Source organism: Nycticebus coucang, chromosome 11 (genome assembly GCF_027406575.1).
Source record: "Nycticebus coucang isolate mNycCou1 chromosome 11, mNycCou1.pri, whole genome shotgun sequence".
NCBI lineage: Eukaryota > Metazoa > Chordata > Mammalia > Primates > Lorisidae > Nycticebus > Nycticebus coucang.
In genome coordinates, this window is record NC_069790.1 from 105,945,666 (window position 1) to 105,962,609 (window position 16,944).

The window sequence follows — 16,944 nt, forward strand, 5'->3', positions numbered from 1 at the left end:
GCTATGTGGTTTCTAGAATTACTCCTGGGACTTGATTTACACTTTATCTTATTGTGATGGGGGACTGTAAAGTGGAAATAGGAACTTTTGTGGCTACCTGGGATTAAACAGGAGGTAGAGGTCTGTAACTCCTGAGAGCACAGGTGGGATACACGTCATGAGAGATTTGACAGAATCCTCGAAAAGTATCCCATGGAGAAATATCTTGGGGACATTGATGAGCACCCTCCGGGTAATGACATTGCTATGAAAAAGAAAAAACTCCACTGAGACACTGACCAGAAATCTATAAGAAGGACTCATACCTAACACCCAAGAATGGAGAGGAGTGACCAGCCATGGTGGTATACTAAAGGAAACATCTTTTTCAGTTCTGTGGCTTCCTGCACAGAGCCTCCTATGGGAAATGGGAAGGTAAGAAATTAAGAAAGTGGTACATGTATCGTAACTGAATATATAGGACAAGTTCAAAAACCTTATAATGGCTTGGCACACATAGCATAGTGGTTACAGTGCCAGCCACATACACCAAGGCTGGCAGGTCCAAACCTGGCCTGGGCCAACTAAACAACAAAGACAACTGCAATAAAAAAAAATAGCTGGGTGTTGTAGTGGGAGCCTGTAGTCCCAGCTATTTGGGAGTCTGAGGCAAGAGAACCACTTAAGCCCAAGAGTTTGAAGTTGCTGGAGCTGTGATACTACAGCACTCTACCCAGGTCAACACAGTGAGACTCTGTCTCAAAAAAAAAAAAAAAAATCTCATAATGGAGGCTTAAAGTCAGTGAGAGTCTACTTAAATCTCTTTGTGTACGTGCCTCTATCAGAGTAAAGAGCTCTAGAAAACTGTGCACACCTAAATGTGCACCCTCAGCTCCTCTACCTGCTCATGCTACTCCACACTCCACTTACTCCCAGACTGACCTTCAGCAAGATGGGGTCTCTGGGCCACAGGATCCCTCCTTTTGCTTTTATGCCTCAGAGATGCCAAAGAGAAATCACGTGTTTTCTCACAGATACACAAAATGACTACCTCATTCCATCCCTTAAAGAGCAAAGCTAAATCATACGTCATCCGGCAATGGCATCTGATTTGGTCAATGACAACTATGTCCCAGAGAACCAGGACTGTTTGTGCTTGATGGCAGGTACATAGCAAAGAGGATGGTCCTTGACAAATTTTTATACATGCTATTCACAGTCATTGTGCCTCTTCCCTGAGAGAATTCATGTTTTTCATCCAATTAGAAATTTTGTTCATTACCTTTACTAATATTGCCTCAGCTCCATGCTTTCTCCTTTATTGCCAGGAACTTTTAGAATTAATTAGACCTTCTCATGCTCTCTTTTCTATCTTCACTTCTCTTCTGAATCTTCCACCTCTTTTATTTCTTGGGTTACATTTGGCTATGTTGCTTTAGCTTGGTCTTCTCAATCACTAATTCCCTTTTCAATGTGTCTGATCTACTGTTTAGACCATTTATGCAGTTTTTATTTTAAATAACTATGCATTTTATTTCTAGAATTTTCTATTTAGTTCTTTAAAAAAACACGTCATGATTTTATGTGTTTTTCTTGTGCATTTCTTTCCTTCTCTAATGTTTTAATCATTATAAATATACTAATCTTATATTCTCTTTCCCATTGTTGTTAGAGTACTTCTATTCCTTGGGAGGTAGGAGGCAGTGCTGGTCTCTGTGATATCTGCTGACTGTGGCCCATGATGGATTGCTTCCTTCAGTGTTTTGTGATTTCTTTTATTGTGAGCTCATTTCGTGTGGGGTTTGCTTGTTCCTGTGAAAGTACCTTGCATTCTGTATTGTGGAATGTGTCTCTAGAGTGTTTTTGTAATTGCTTCTGCCAGCCACTTCAAAATATTATTAGCCAGGGACCAGTTTTTACATTAATTTCTTGGCTTAGAAGTTTCTGGACCATTCCAATAGGGTAATTTTAAAAACCAAATTTATATGTAGACCCAGGTTTTCAAAGTCTCAGGATGGACTTTTCTTCCACAAAGAGAGACAAATATGTTTCTGCATCATCTTGGCTGTGCTGATTGAAGAATTTTTTTTTTCTGGTTTATATTCTCCTTGATGGTTCAGGCCTACAGGGGTCTTGACTTCACAGGGGAGTCTCGTTTCCACCCTCCTGTTGTGCAAGCTCAAGGTTTTATCTCCTGTGGTCATCAAAATCTATGCTCTGTGGGTTATGAAGCTCTGTGACTCACTCCAATTTTGAGGACAAATGGATGATGATGAGTTCATGTGCTAACTGATTTGGTCTCTTTCTTTCTCTGTGATCTCTCCTTCTTTTTTAGTTTTGTTTTGAAAAGACTTTTCATTCTATTTTATCTTGCCATCCGAGGCAAGCCTGAAAGGAGAATTTTCTAGCCGTGTCCACCTGTCGTATTCACAGAGCTAAAAGTCCTTTCATCTGTCTGTTGTTTTTTCTTCCCCACACTTTTAGATGAAGAACTTGTGACTTTAGGCCAAGATTTTTGCTGTCATTCTCTCTCACAACTTCCTCCCAGTAGTCTAAGCTACTGTCTCTCAGATGGATCTTTCTAGAACACCAACAACTTTGCCATCCTGGCTTAACAACTGTTAATGGCCCACATTTTGCCTATAGAATACAGTCTAAATTCCCTGTCCTTGCATTTGTGGTCATCTATAAACTGGCCTCCAATTAAATATATTTTCTATTAGTTTCAGTGAAGATTTTGATTGTTCTGTGTTGAACATTCTTATTAACAAATTAAGCAAGTACTCTCTGGCATAGAAAATTGTCAGATGGATTCCCAGCCACAGGACCAGTGTTTTTTTTATCTATTTTAGGATGAGTTGTATCAATTCATATATTACTCCAAATCTTAGCACATATCCTGACATCAGTGGGTACTCAATGCCTTCTTCTTAAATTTAATTATGAAGAGAGCATCAGAGACTGGACTTCGGTTCATGGAAACAATGGTATGTGGTGCAGAGCTTTATGTTGAATGGTTTTTGGAGCTTGTCTATTTTCTACAGTGTACAAGAAGCAAAACCTATGCGGAAGAGATCAAATGAATCTGAGAGAATGTGATACAAATGAACACAAACGAAGTCTTATTATGAGTGGTAACTATATTCCGTATCTTTATAATGACTTTTAGTTTTCCAGGCACTTTTATATCTATGATGTCATTTGAGCTTTACAATAATCTCTAAGATAGATAAAAAAAAATGGAGATAAGGAAACAAATGCAGAAAGGTTATCCTTTAATCAGTCAACAACTGAACAAAAGTTTATTATACCAACTATGTGCCAGGTATCAGGCTAGGGCTAGGGAGACAGCATTAGACAAAATGAACCAAGATATCACTTTCACAGACCTAACAATCTTACAGTTCTATGAATTATTCAAAGCTACATTTACCCAATTAGAAACCAGGTCTTATAACTTCTACTTTTTTTTTTTTTTTTTAAGACAGAGTCTCACTTTGTTACACTCGTTGGGCTCAAGCGATACTCTTCCTTCAGCCTCCTGAGTAGCTGGGACTATAGGTGCCTGCTTGGCTATTTTTAGAGATGAGGTCTTTCTCTTGATCAGGCTGGTCTTGAACTCTTGAGATCAGGCAATCCACCTGCCTCAGCCTCCTAGAGTGCTAGTATTACAGCCATGAGCCACTGTGCCCAGCCTCCAGATCTTATAACTTATGATCTGTCAAACCTTCCTACTATTAGATTTAGTACCCATACTTGACCTGAAATAGCATTTGGGTTCCACCTAAATTATGTTCACTGTTTTTGAGCTAAGCTTGCTGTACACTCTCTTTTTGCTAGGCTCATAAATTAAGTACATTTCCCAGCCTCCTGTGCAGTTCGGGGTCAGTCATGTGACTGATGTGTAGTCCCTCCAGGCGTGGACCACAAGAACATTTCACATGTCATCATCTCTCTTTTTTCTCCAATAATTTCTGAATTCATAGAACTGAAAGACCATAGGGAGAGTGAAACCACAAAATAAAAGCAATTAGAATTCCTGGATAATGCATGCAGGGCAGCCTGTCAATCAGGAAATTGACATGTGACTTTATGTGGGTGACAAATAACCTCTATTGCCTTAAGCCTCTGATATTTGAGAGGCTCTTCATGAAGGCAGATGAATACCCTAATAAATGTACCTTTAAATTAAAATGGGATTTCAAGAGTGATGATCAAATGGCACATTTTATTCTTAAGTCATCTGTTAAATGATGTTCCCTAAATTCTTTATTGATAACCTGGATGTAGAAATTGATATTCTCATAAACTTTAAAGATGACACCAGCACTCTAAGAAAATTTAAAATAAATTAATATCCAATAATGTCATGGGTCCAGTATATCTTGATATCTGCAAAACAGTAACAAGTCATTTTGAATAAAAGAGTGAAATGAACTCAAATGAACCACCCAATGAACTCAAAACTGCCTAAACAATCATAACAAAATGATTACTAGACACATGTAAGTATGCAGAGGGATCTGCAATTGAACTGTTAGGCTATTCTTTGAGCTTCTTTTTGGCCAACATTTGTATCAGTGTCTTGAAGGTGGATGGAGTAGATACACTGACCAAATGTGCTACAAGTCTGGAGGGGACATAAATAAGATATAAGATAGTTGACAGAATCAAGATTCAAAACTATCTTGACATGCTGCTTGCTGGGCCAAAACCAACAACATAAAATGTTGTAAGGATAAATGAGAAGTCTTGTTGTAGGTCCAAAAAAAGAATGGTAGGAATAGAGGATGAGAACATGTAACTTGGCAGCAGTTGATGAGAAAAGACCCTGGGGGTCTTATTTGACCAAAAACTCAATTTGAGCCAACAGTGTGATATAGCTCCACAAACTTAGACTGCATTAATGGAAGCATTGTGCGATGATCGTGAGAAGCATTAGGCTCTGCGCCCCTCAGATAGAATCTAGGATATTATTTTTAAATTCTGTGTATATTGGAACAGTGACAAACTAGAGACTACAGAGAGGAGGTGATGAGGACTGGGAATAATGATGTCCCTTGTTTCTGCATGCAAAGCATACTGCTGGTGGCCTTGTCAGTGCTGTGCCACTCCACCAGCTTTGTACTTCAGTCTGTCTTCTCCACTAGACTGCAAGCTCCATTAGCAAAGGGATAATAGTACTAACACCACCAACAATGGTTACAGGTAGCCTTTATTGGGTTCTTACCAAGTGCAGGCACTTGTCTAAATGCTTTACATGTATATCTTCTTCAACCTTCTCAGCAATCCTCTAGATTCTATCAATGTTCCATTTATGAATGAGCTAAGGCTAGTGAGGTTAAATACCTTAGTGAATTGTGGAGTTAGGATGCTGAAACCAGGCCATTTGACTCGAAGACTGGTACTCTTAACCCATAGATTACCTGTTCAATCAAGCACTGAAATCTCTAATCTCAAGCACTCAATTCTTATTCAATAAATGTCATGGAGGTGGAACAAGAAACACATAGAAACCAAGTTATAGAAAGAAGCACAGAGGAGCAGAGCTACCTGGGACTAGCACAGGGAGCTTGTCTAGTGCCCCCATACATAAGAAGAGATATGTATGTATGAGGTTTTGACACACCTGGGCGTCTAAACTAGTAGCCATATAACCAATAATGATCTGATATTTTTACAGTTATATACTGTCAAACACATTTTCAATAAAAGAAACTTAATGTCCTTTAATCCTCCTCATTGCCTTTTGAATTAAACACGGGAAGTTCAGAGATAATGTAACAAGCTCAGAAAGTTTGTATTTATTCATCCACCTCTATATTTATACAGCAAATATTTCTTAACTGTCTGTTATGTTCCGGGCGCTACAGCAAGATCACAAGAACTTTGTAAGGTGGGGATATTATCTCATTTCACAGATAAGGAAATGGGAGCCCCGAAGACCACATTAGCACTAACACTAGGAGATGCCCATCCCCACGCACACACACCACATATGCACACATACATACGTGTGCACATAAACTTGTGATACATGTCTGGGCCCCGCATTACATATTTCTCTTTCAAAGGGTGGAACTGAAACAGTCATTTCCTAGCTGCCTCATTGCTAAGTGTCAAAAGTCTGTGTGCTGGAAAGGAGTTTATCCCAATGGGTGGGTGAGTAGTAGTTGAGCTCTTGATTCCCAACATGATATTCCTACCATGAGATAGACTATGTGAAAGAACTCAAAGTGACATTCATGCAAAAGAAGGTCATTCCTAACAGTAGGGATGGAAGTAGAAATAAACCTCTCTTAGAAAATGAGATCACCCTTGGGGAGTGCTTTGAGATCTTTGGGGAAATGTAATGGAGATGGGGAAGCATGCTGGGACATCTTCCCTCTGTGGCTCCAGACATTCCAGGCTCCCAGCCTCCCACTGTGGAATGTCCTGGAATGTACTTGAATCCCTGTGGGCTGTGAAGCCTGGAAGCAGTAGGGCCCTGCCAAGCAGGGACTGGTTGGGACCCACTTGGGATCTCTGGTGTGGTCCAGTAGTCCCCAGGGCTGGAAGGTGAAGAAACTAATAGGAAATTCAGAACTTGTCACTGCAGGCCACCCTGAGAGCAGAGGTCAGCCTGGAGATGAAAGGAAAAGTAATGGTTCCCCTTCCCTTTTCACAGGTATCCACCATCTCAGTATAATCTCCAGCAGAGGCTGTCCAGATGCTCCCTCAGCCCTGTCTCTGCTGAAAACCAGAAGGAAACAGTATGTCACTTACTCTTCTTTCTTATAAATTGTCATTGTCTCTCCAAGCGCTGTACTCTATTTTTTTAAGGTTAGGTCTGTAGAGAGGTCACAGGGACTAGGCAGTAAAGGGTGATGAATGCTGGTCATACAAAGAGAGGAAAAATATGCATGCTCCAGCTCTGGAAGCTCTTGGGAAGCCTCCCTGCCTACCTCTCTGCCCAGGTTTGTGACGACACAAAAGTCAGCCCTTTACTGCAGCCTTTAAAAGTCAATATAAGATCTCTCCAGAAGGGTTGGTAGACTCATGGGGAAAAAATTTTTGTTGCTCTCCTGGGGAGGCCTTAGGGAATTCTACGTTTCCCAGCACTACACAGAAGAGAGCTGGCGGGGGAGGGGAAGGTTGCAGCTTCAAGTGCAGTTGGCAGGGGATGGGGTTTAGCTCCCTTGACCTTGGCTGGGTTCCTCCAGGAGAAGCATCTTCAACTTTTATTGCCAGAGGGTGTTTTGCTTCTAGCAAGAGGAGGAGAAGATAGGAAAGGAAATAAAAGCACAAAAATGAAAAACAAAGAATTCCTGAAGGTCTGATAAGCAGTTCAACTATGTACCAAAACATAAATATTTGGCCAAATTAGTTACTCCAAATGCTTCATATTTCTAAAATTGAGCCACAGTTGTCTTATACTTTGAAGTTTTTCAGCTCTTCATAAGCCTGCACAAATCTGAGAGGGTAGGGATTGGAGTTAATTCCCTTTTCTAAGAGCTCAGCAAACGCTTAGCTGTTCTCTTACGATGCCTGGTAAAGCCATCTTGCTGTTTGGCGGCCATCTCTTTCTAAATGGAGATGTTCTCTGTTTGTGCAATGACTCAATTCAGTGTTCCATCAATAGACAAGAAATAGCGACATGTGCTGGAAAATTAATTAGCTTGGGACTGATCAGGAAAGTTTCCACGGTTATTAAAATCCCTTCATCCTAATATAATCTGTGACAGTGCTGTGTTGACTAATTTCTGCTCACTTTTGTTGAATTTTCCTTTTGAGATTTGCATCACTGTATTCATGGAGTTTCTCACAAACACAGAACTTAAATCTAATTTATTTGCACAATAGCATGACAGAAATTACTTATTCCTCTGGGCAGAACAATAAACATTCATAAAGTTGAGATCTACTTTTACACGATCCTTTATCAGTTGGTTTATTTCTTCGCTGAAGACCTCTGATGGATTCAACAAAAAATAGCCCATCAGATCAGATGTTTGCTATCATTTTTAAAATAAGAGGGTTGTGCTAGGGCCTAGGAACCAATGGACCTCTCTTTTCCTAAAGCAGCTTTTGCTGAGTAGAAGGTCAAGGGGAGAGGATCCAGCAACAAGGCCCCGTGCTTAAGTCCTTGGCCAATGGGAAACTTTCTCTAGTAGCAGCTTGTTGAACCTTAAAGTAATGAGAAACACAGGAGAACCTTCATTACTGACTACCTCCCTACCTCCTTAAGTTGCCCAAATTTTCCTAGACCAGACATGCTCCATTTGTACATATCAGTACAGTAGGCCTAGTTCCTTATGTTGACCACCTCTGTGTGCTGACCAGTTTGTTACAGTCCCTTGGGTGGGCAACTTGAAGAGGCTCTACTGTATTTTTATTAAAGCAGACAATAGATGATGCTAGAACTGTCACTTTTCTAGGGAAAGGAAAGTGGCTGAGAAAGTTTTTATTTTTTAGAGACAGTTTTGCTTTGTCATCCTTGGTAGAGTGTGGTGGTGTCACAGCTCACAGAAACTTCAAACTCTTGGGCTCAAGCGATCCTCTTGCCTCAGCCTCCCAAGTAGCTGGGACTACTGGCACCAGCCACAATGCCCAGCTATTTTTAGAGATAGTGTCTCTTGCTCAGGATGGTCTTGAATTCCCGATCTCAAGCAATCCACCTGGCTTGGCCTCCCAGAGTGCTAGGATTACAGGCATGAATCATGGCTCCCAGCCTCAATCCTGAAATCTTTTGACTTCATTCCCAGGAAGCAAAACCGGGTACTACTTCCAGATGGGATTAGTATGCAGCTTCAAACACAAGTCAGTTATTTAATGGAGAAAACCAGTAGCCTTATCTCTACGGAGTTGGTTTTAAATATTTATTTTATTCTTTTCCATCAGAAAATATTTTGTACGTGTGTGTGTGTGTGTGTCTGTGTGTGTGTGTGTGTGTGCTGCAGGAGAGAGGAGAGAGAGAGAGACAGAGAGAGAGAACGGAAGAGAAAGAATGAGAGACGGAAGAGAAAGAGGCAGCAAGATTGATTTCACAATTTAATGTATGAAATTTTGGATATGTTGCAAGCACAGGGGTTTCACCAATATATGTGGATATTACTTGAATTAGTCTGAAACCAAGCAAAATCAAAGTAAGCTAATCAAAGAAAATTTGCTAGAACAAGATTCTTTTTTTTTTTTTTTAAATTAATATGAGGGTACAATTTTTAGGTTACATTGTTCTCACTTCCAGCTAGAACAAGATTCTTCATCAGACTTGGTCTCTGAGTCTGCGGGGTCACTATGATGTTATCTACTAACCATTCCCTCAGTGAGCCTCAGCCTTGCCTTAACTACACCCTTTGTTCCTCCTCTTCCTTGAAAAGCCTGGGAAGCCTTTCTGTCTTTGCTCTTGAATGGGCTGTTGAAATGCTCCTTCCCCTAGGCAGCCTTTCCTAGAGGAGAGAAGTGGCCCACCTCTCACAGTTCCCGCAGAACTTTTCTTGTATCTCTTGCTGGCACTCACTGTCCCACAAGGCATAGGAATTTATGTTCATATCTTCACTCTTATCCCTTTTTCTGATTTACAAGCTCCTTTTTGTAGACAGTATCTGGAATATATTTCACTTTGTACTTCTACATTACAGAGTGTCCCAGAAGTCACCCCTAAAATAGAGATACAGAGGAAAAATTTTACAAAGGGGTGGCCAAACACATAGAGAATATTTTGTAAAAGTTTATAATGGATATTTTGTAAAGAAAGGTATATTTAGCTACAGTTTCTCGTTTTCCCTGCACATGGAGACTTTTGGACAACTTTTGGGACACCCTGTATTTTTAGCACAGTGCCTTGTACTTTACAGTGTGCTTAGTTAATCAAATAAATGCATCCAATGCCTGATCTACGCACAAAAGTCACCTATAATCTAAGAGTTCTTACTAGACAGGATAAAGGAAAGTTAAACCCTATTTTTAAAATCAGTCAAAAATCTCCTTTATTTTCTCCATCACAAACTCAGTAACAAGTATCTTCAATTTGGTCAGAATCAATAGAGTAGTTTAGAGTTTAATGGTTTAAGTAAACAGTTTTCCTTTTTCTTCTTTGTTTGGAACAGATGAAACTTTGCTGGAGAAAAAGGAAATATATCTGGGTGGGAGAGATTGGGTGGGGCTGGCTAAGCCTACATTCCGCTACTGGATTTAGTTGAAAATATCAAGCTGTTTTCAAGAATTCTGCATTAAACTGCCTCCCTCATGCTGTACTCAGGGGTGCCTTCCTTGCAGAATTAAAAGCAGAAAGATTTGGGAGCTGAGAGCTAAGCTGAACAAAAGGTAACTATTTTAAATCAAAACATCTGCTGGAGAGGTGAATTTACTTAAATTCCAAGGGGCAATTTCCATTTAGCTCTCACCCCTTGGACCTATTTTCTCTGATCAATTTTCCACGGTTGTGTTAGGAAAAGGTGGGGAGGAGGTATTCACTTTGCAATCCTGTAGAAATAGCTACTTAAAACATACTTTTTCTTCTTTCAGTGCTCCAGAAGTCATGCCTCTCATCTTCTGATTGTTCTGTATAATCTGTGGTGTGATGTGGTCTTAACAGGTAAGCAACTTCTGTTCTTTTTGCTCAGCATCCAAGAGTTTTGTGGCGATGGTGGTATTTATTTCTTAGTGTGTGAGATATTGGTCGTGTTAATCATGATCTTGTGGGTTGGCTGAAGCAATTGCTATTGGTTCATGATGACTGGAGAAAATCTATGGAGAAGTTGGTAGAAAGAGCGAAATTGGAATCTCCAGCAATAGTACCTTTGGGGCTCAGAGCTTGGAATCTGTCATTTGAATTCTCCTCAATGGTGTGGACTGAATGTTGGTTTCACTGTCGAAATTCACATGTTAAACCTTTAACCCCTAAGGTGAAGTATTAGGAGGTAGTGTCTTTGGGAGGTGATGAGGTCATGAGGGCAGACTTTTCAGGAATGGGAACGTGTCCTCACAAAAAAGGCCTCACCCCTTGGGCGGCGCCTGTGGCTCAGTCGGTAAGGCGCCGGCCCCATATACCGAGGGTGGTGGATTCAAACCCAGCCCCGGCTGAACTGCAACCAAAAAATAGCTGGGCGTTGTGGTGGGCGCCTGTAGTCCCAGCTACTTGGGAGGCTGAGGCAGGAGAATCGCTTAAGCCCAGGAGTTGCAGGTTGCTGTGAGCTGTGTGATGCCACAGCACTCTACCGAGGGTGATAAAGTGAGACTCTGTCTCTACAAAAAAAAAAAAAAAAAAAGGCCTCACTCCTTCCACCACATGAGGACACAGCTCACATCTGTGAGCCAGAAAGAAGAACCTCACCAGAAACTGAATCTCCTTGATCTTAGACTTCCCAACCTCCAGACTGTAAGAATTAAATTTGTGTTGTTTATAAGTCGCTCAGTTTGTGGTGATTTGTTATAGCAGCTTGAATGGGGTAAGGAACCTCAGTTTGGATTTTTGAGGAGGGAGAAAACTGGCAAGAAATAGTATGTGATGGACTGGAGATTACTTTAATGAGGCCCAAGAAATGAAAAGAGAAAAAAAGACTTATTTGTTCATCATCACAGATACAAAGAAATATTTAATATCTGTCAGCCCTGGAACCAAAGATGAGTAAGAGCAAGGAATGGGCTTTTTGAGGGGCAAGGCCAGAAAAGTGACATAAAGTGCAGAAGTGGCTCCAGCCTCCAGGGATTTTGATGCAGAAGGTCAAGATGCACCTGGAGCCAGGACCCCATGGTCATTCTAATGTTGTGGAGGACTTGTTTAGTCAACCCTAGACAGAGCTTTTCAAAGTTCCAGAGAACAGCAAAAAAGTTCAGTGATGCCAAGGAAATACAGATTTCCAAAGTGCCAGAGGTACAGAGTGGGCTATATTTCTATAATTTAATTCAAAGAATAGACATAAATTTCTGATGGATAGAAAAAAGAAGATCTTAATCTCAAGAAAGAACAGACTCTCAGGCCTGTTTAAGGAATGCAGTTTATAGGAAACGGAAGCTGTTTAGGAAGCAATAGGTCCAGACCTCTGGAACTAAAGAAGCAAGAGAAAGAAATACAGAAAGGCCCCATCGGAAATCCTGGGGTGGACGTTCTGATAATGTGAGAGCTTTGGGAGGTCTGGGATCATGGTAGGTAGTGTCCCTCAGAATAGGGAGCTCAAAGAATAGAGACTCCTGAAACCTAACAGCCATCTGGTTGAGCACCTCTCTAATCCGTGAGTTCCTCCCCCATATTTCTGCCCATTGGTGACCTGTGCACAGTGCGAAATTACTATCCTGTTCAAACATCTGGTCTTTCCTTGATCTTCTTGTTAAGGAAATTCCTTTTTAAAACCCCATTTGTTGCCTTGGGGATTTTATTATTTTCTGCTTATTTAGAGCAGTTGGGGTCTGGATATTTAGGGTCTATCCCAGAGACAAAATCCCTATTAGTTATTTGAACAGAAAGGTACACACACACACACACACACACATACACACGAGGTCAGACAAGTTCATGAACTCATCCTATAAAAAGTGCTACGTATCTCATTGCTGAATATCACTATGGTCACCTTTGAAGTACTTCCCTTAGAAAGCTATGCACTAACACCAGCATCTACTCCACCCTTCAAAGCAATTTTGGAACTCTTTTTCTGGAATGGCCATCAGGGCTGTTGCCATACATGGTATGACAATTAAGTTTGCACATTCGGCCCTGGAAAATGTAGTCACTAGATGGTCAAGGGTGGTACTTTGAAGGTGACCGTAGTGATATTCAGCAATGAGATATGTAGCACTTTTCCTAAGATGAGTTCATGAACTTAATTGTTAAGGTCTTACATATAAATATATATGTATGTATACTATATATCTATACTATATGTAGTTTTTTATATATGTGTACAGGTATGTAAACAACATTGTTGAGTAGGTGTAGAGTTGTTAATAAGGTAACTCAAAGGGTAGAAGGAGAACTCTAAGGTATCATAGAAGAGGCAACAACAGGAAGAAGCTACCACCCCTAGGACTGAAAGTACAAAGAGAAAAAGTTAGAGTTTTTACAATTTAGAAACTTAAGGGAAGGGATCCCATGGGGCTGCTGGGCTGGGTGTCTCTGAACTTGAAGGAGAGGCCTAATGACACCAAGATTTCCCAGGAGGGAGCAAGGCCCATCTGTCTTGGGTAACTGGGTGGAGAAAGTAGAAGATGCAAGTTGCTGCTTCAGGATCAGGAAGCAATGGCTATTGGTGACCTCAAGACCTGCTAGCAGAGAAGAACAAGGAGACCCTTCTCTTCCTCCACCCAGCCTTGGGGTCTTCCTCTCTGGTATCCCTTATTGACAAAGCTTAGCAGGGAGCCAGGGGCAAAGCAGAGTGTAGAAGCCTGAGTCTGAAGTTGAGAGGTAACAAGTTAATAACTGGTGCACTCTCCTCATAGCTTTGTGGGAAAACACATGGTTCTTCTCTACTAGAACCATGCATTACTGATTGCATCTAGAACTGTATGTCAGCCCTTTCTAGGCACCTTCTCTTGGAAGGGATAACCACATCTATCTTCCTCAGAGTCTTAAAAATTCTGCCTTCCTAAAGTCTAAGGTACATGCTTGATTATACAATCTTTCATTCCTAGGTACTACTAATAGAAAAAATAGTCGACTTTCACTTTCTTCTGCAAGGTGAATCAAGAGCATGTCCACCAAACTTTCTAGCAAATATTCAATCGTTGAAGTTTCTCATCACTGCTGTATATGATGTATATTCAGTTATCAATTCCATATCTTCTATACTAGTTTTGTCCTCTGTCTTCTGACCAGGTAGGTGGCCTACAGCAGAGTCCTAAAGCCAGTCATTTGCGTCTTCTCCAACTCACTCATTCTCGACAGGGCTTCCATTCTCAGGTAACATGGGACTAACTTCTTGTCATATGGTACCATTCAGTCTCTCCTTATTATGGGCCTATTATTTGGGAAGATCGCATGCTCCTCCATCACTGTATTTTAATCTGGAGTCCCTTCCCTCCATGTCTCCAAAATCACATTAAGGCATAAGCTCACGCTTGCTTTGTTTATACTGCACACTTGGAGGCAGCGTGACCCCGGGACCTGATCACTCATGTCCAGAGCCTTGTTTTCCTACTTAGCTGTACATGTTCCTTCACAAGTGACTTAACTTCTATAAGTCTCATTTTCTCCATCTGTGAAATGGAAGTATGTACAGTACCTACCTTATAGGGTTGTCCCTAAGAATAAAAGAAATACATAGACAGTAATTGCTCAATCAATGACAGCTATTATGACTATAAGGACTTTGAGGCTAATAGCACTATTTCTGTCTTTTATCTCCCAGTGTTTGGGGGTGAAAATCATTAGGCTCCTCCCACACTCTTATTCATATTTTTGTCTTATACTTGTCCTTCATAGGACCCACTCTCCTAGGTTTATCAAAGTAATCATCTCCCTTCATCTCTTTACTTAAAATTTTTCAACCAAGTCACCCAGACTCTGATCAAATATCCTTCCCTGGTCAAGAATCTATTATCCATCCTGGTACCTGAAAACCATGGGTTTGTCTTATAAAACTCATTTCTCATAATCATCTTTTTAGTTGTACATTCAACTCTCAGATCTTCTTTTCACTTTAAAAACATTTGCTATTGGCTGAGACAATTATAAGTGTATCATCTATATTCTTGAATCCTTTGATTTCTTGCCCAAGGCCTCATAGTTTCTTCTCACATAATGTCATTCATATGGCATTTTAACTCAAAAAGTGCTGGGAGGAGATTGTCAAGAGCAAGTTCATAGGGTTCTTCATGTGGCAAAAGAATCTGGGAGATCATACCTGAGAACTTAATGGAATGGCTCTCAAGAGCTGGTGATTCCTCTTGGGTTGTAACTTGGACAGACTACGCATGTCATATAGGTTAAGCAGAGTGGATTAAGCCTGTCTGAAAATGATGCTATCTGTGTATGCCAAAGAAATATATTAGTCAAAATAACCAGTCTAATACTTTCCAAATTTATTATTTTTCATCTTGTGTTTGTAGTTGTACATCCAGTTCAAGATTCTCAAAGGAATAAATTGTAATTTTAGCATGCAACGGTTTACCTTCATCTCTTGGCTACTCTAAACCATCCAAATTATAAAATAAAACTATATATTGCACAGTGATATTTTCATAAATCTGTCTTCTAAGTGCCAGAAAAGAGGCATCACTAGTGGGGAATTTCATATGTGTCCATGCATGTGCAGAATTCAGGCTCCGGGAGATAAATGTGTCAAGAACGCATCACAGCAGCCGAGTAATTATGCAACTTACGTTTCTGCCAATGAATTTCAAGCCTGATTTATGTCAGATAGGACTATAAATCCAGTCTTTGCACCAATTATCAAAAATACACTTTACAATCTTGAATGTGTTATTTTCAGAGAGAAAATAAACAATGGAATGTTACATGGGGTCCATGCTGCAAACTCTGTTAGACCTTGGGTGGAGGGGGGAACCTCTCAGGAGAAGAAAGATGAGACTCATCTCTGAAAAGAAAACTGGAACTAAGGATCCAGAAATTGTGATAACTCTATAAACCTTGGCCTGAGCTGTCATGAGAGCCAGTCATGAAAGCAGGCATCTTAATTCTTACGAGAAAAAAAATGGATGTATCATCTTATTTATTAAAGTGATGTGATAAAATTGTTCGAGGGAGTGGATTCCTAGGATTCTCCTCTGTTTCTTCCTTACCTGTCCCAGGTGCTACCATTTACCTACACTAAATTTGTAGGGCCTGGGCAATGTATCTTAGTCCTGAGGAATCACTTGGAGAGCTTTGAAAAATACTGATATCTGGCAGTACCCAAAGAACGTTAGTTTAATTAGACTGAGATGTAGGCTGGGTGTTGGTAGGTTTTTCTAAAGCACACCAGGGGAGAGGGATTGGTCCAGGTTAAGTGTGCTGGGTGGCTCCAGCCTTGCACAGACTACACCTGCAGGGATGCAAACAGGGCCATGATGGGGACTCTCCCCACAGCTGTCACGTTCTTTATTCTCTTACCTTATAGCATTGCTCCTTGGCTGTGGATTGTCTTGTACCTATGACCTATAACTGTGTGTCTGATTCTCAGGTGCCTACTGGCCTCTCCCTGGCCTGCTCTGTCTCCAGAAATCTGTTTTCCTCTGAGTGCTTGCTCGCCCACTCTGTTGCAAAGTCTGGCTTTGCAAGCTCCCCTAGTTGTGCCCACTTGAGGCAGATACTGATTCAGCCCTCTCAGTTGGATTCCCACTTCCAGTCCCTCCCTGGGGCAGGAAGCCAGAGTCCTCTTCACGGGCAGCCCCTGAGCACACAGGTTCTGCACATGACTCCTGCGAGTGGGATGAAGTCCCAGCCCACCCCTCCAGATAGCAGTCTTCCTGTTACAGGAGACAACAGCAGCGCAGTTCTGGATGAGACCAGCCTGGTTTTCATGGGTCTGGAAGTCACAACAGAGGGAGAGAAAAGGCCTAGGTGGCTTGGAGGCAGGTCCAAAGGAAGGGAGAAAAGAAATGAATGACGAGTGATACCACCTTCCTTAGGTCAACCTAGATGTGTATTATAAATGTTAGTGTTGGCTACTTTGGCTTATCCATCCGTTGCCGTCATTTGTTAAATCCTACATCATGTCATCATCCTGACTTTTTAATAGCACCCATGTCCCAAGCAGCAAGCACAAAATGGAGACATAAGTTAAAAAGAAAATGTAAAAAAAAGAACAAACCCAAAATGTATATTCTTATTTTCAACAATTCAAACATTGAACGTAAACTAAAACTCACTGTTGACCTCCATGCCTAGTCCCTGTTAGCTCCCAGAGGTACCTCTGTTAACAGATGTGCAGTCTTAACCATTTATTTAACACATAAAAATTATATATGTATAATGTTTTTACATGTACATTTTATCTCACTGGAATTATACTATAAATATCACTATGAAATGTACTTCTTTCACTCAAC

The 16,944-nt window shown here is 40.8% G+C and overlaps 1 protein-coding gene across 1 annotated transcript in view; it reads left to right on the forward strand.

Moving 5' to 3' along the window:
- Positions 1–10,237: 10,237 nt before the first annotated feature.
- CALD1 (caldesmon 1) overlaps positions 10,238–16,944 on the forward strand; it is a 221,655-nt gene continuing 214,948 nt past the window's right edge. Inside the window, exons 1-2 of the mRNA XM_053609393.1 lie at positions 10,238–10,284; positions 10,486–10,555. The gene's annotated coding sequence lies outside the window, so the exon portion shown is untranslated. The remainder of the gene's footprint in view (positions 10,285–10,485; positions 10,556–16,944) is intronic.